The following is a 2,255-nucleotide window of genomic DNA, read 5'->3' on the forward strand; positions in this document are numbered from 1 at the left end:
ACACACACACACACACACACACACACACACACACACACACACACACACACACACACACACACACACACACACACTCTTGTTGACCTCTGCCTCCTGGCAGTGTGTCCCTGTGGTGGAGGCCTGTGGCCCCCTGGCACCAGCCCAGCCCCGCTGCTCATGTGTGCCAACAGGTAGTGACGAGCGCAGTGGGCACAGATCTCCTTTGATCTCCAACCAACAATTCATCACTTAACACGAAGGGTGGGTATCGGAGGGGTGAATTAAAATGTTGCTGCCAATTAGCCGAGTTAAAAAGACAGAGTTTCAAGTTAGAGGCTTGACAGTAAAGTGAGATAATTAGGTGTAAAATGCAGGAATTGCACGAGTTGCTTGTAAGCACAGTGAGGGTTACACACGTACTGTAGAAAGCTAATGGCTCAAATTAATAGAATATTTTTTCTACATTTGACAAGAAGAGAAACAAAACTAACATAAKAAAACTGTTCTCGAACAAAAACAATTAAAATACCCATGCTGTGCCAGTAGGTGGCAATAATGTCGACATCCCTGCCACATCAAAAACCACAGGACAAACATTCAGACTGTGGCTGTAGCTTTTACTGCTTTGACACTATTTACCATTTTCTTCCCCATTCTTAACCTTTGCAGCACAGGAGAACAGAGAAGGAACAACGTGAGTCAGATGTAGAAAAATATTTTAACTAAAGAACTTGCATTTCCTGCAGTGCTTAACGCTGTAAGATTTTTGCTGAAAGCAGTTGAAGAAGCTTAAAACGTTTAACAGAAAAACTGTTAACGGGAGTTCAATTTGAACAGCAGACGATTGCTGAAAGAAGGAAAAACAAAAGTAGAGAGTAGCAGAAACAAGTTGAAACTAGTAGACAGATGGTGAACGGAGCATATAAAAGCTCATATTGGCAGAAAAGCAAGAAAAGGAGAACAAAAAAGTTGCAATTTGTTGTAAATTATCTAAAGCAGCCAAAATTTGCAGAAAAATGTGAAAAAAGTAGCTGAAAAAAATGAAAACAACACAAAGACACAGAATAGGCACATTTGTTTAATTAAGCAGTAAGAAGCTGAAAACTGAAACGATCACAAAAAGGTGAATTTAAATTTATAAAATGTAAAATTAGCTGAAAATAGCTAAAAAGGCAGAATACAGCGAAAATGAGCAGAAATTAGTTTAAGGAAGCATAAAGGTTTAAATTAGCAGAAAGAAGCTGATAGAAGCCTAAAAAAGTTTAAATTAACAGAAGAATAGTTGAAAAAGTTGAAATTAGATCAAAGAATCAAAAAGAAAAAATAAGTAGGTCCTCTGGACGGGTTCTTCTTTACTAAAACGTTTCGTCTCTCCTCCAAGAGACTTCTTCAGTCTGATGAGTTTCAGGTGAACTCAGCCTTATAAGCACTGCCTCCACATGGACAAAGAGGTTAGTCATATGCAAGCGAGGGCCATCGCCTAACAATAGGCTTGATTAGRTCTATTGTTCATAGAGGGTCATGTGCCCCATTACCTGACTTATTCAGAGGACCTACTTATTTTTTTCTTTTTGATTTTTCCTACCTGGATTACTGAGAAGCATCAGGACATTAGATCAAAGAAGTTGAAAAAAAAATCAGAAGCAAAACAAAATGTGAAAAGTTGAGTAAAATTTTTTTAAAGATTTTAAATGGAAAGAAAAGCTAAATAACTAAAACGTGTAAGTTGCTGAAATACCAAAAGTCAGCATAAAAACTGTGGAACGAGTTAGATGCTGAAAAACACACAAGAAAAACTGATCTCAATTGAGTTGGGTGATAGAAGAACAATTCCGTGTGAATGTTTATCAAGCATTCACACAAAAAAAGGATTCTGTTGTTGTTGTTGTGGTTACTAGTGGATAAAGTTTGCWGCTCCGCACCTCAACATTCCAGTTTGACAAATCAGACAAAAAAAAACCTCCATGTTGGAAAGTGTTTGTAAAAATCTTGTTTTTTTTCCTCACCAAAAACACATCTTGCATGTGGATGAAAGATGCAAAGGAAGCAGTAGGGGTTGGTTTACATACGAAAACATATTTTTTTTTACTTCAGCATGCTCCACTTGTCTCAGTGACACTTGCTTGACATTAATATGCATGACATCATGTTGAACCATAAAACAAATGCATTTTTCTTCTATACTTCAGCTGCTTACAAAAAATTATTTAAAAAGTGGTAAAACACACACACACACACACACACACACACACACACACACACACACACACACACAC

General features: G+C 37.5%; 1 protein-coding gene across 1 annotated transcript in view; it reads right to left on the reverse strand.

The window, feature by feature from the left end:
* The window catches only part of cep112 (centrosomal protein 112), a 124,085-nt gene that overhangs the window by 34,121 nt on the left and 87,709 nt on the right, over window positions 1-2,255 (reverse strand). The gene's annotated exons all lie outside the window — the stretch shown is intronic.

This window comes from Austrofundulus limnaeus, unplaced genomic scaffold (genome assembly GCF_001266775.1).
Source record: "Austrofundulus limnaeus strain Quisiro unplaced genomic scaffold, Austrofundulus_limnaeus-1.0 Scaffold65, whole genome shotgun sequence".
Lineage (NCBI taxonomy): Eukaryota > Metazoa > Chordata > Actinopteri > Cyprinodontiformes > Rivulidae > Austrofundulus > Austrofundulus limnaeus.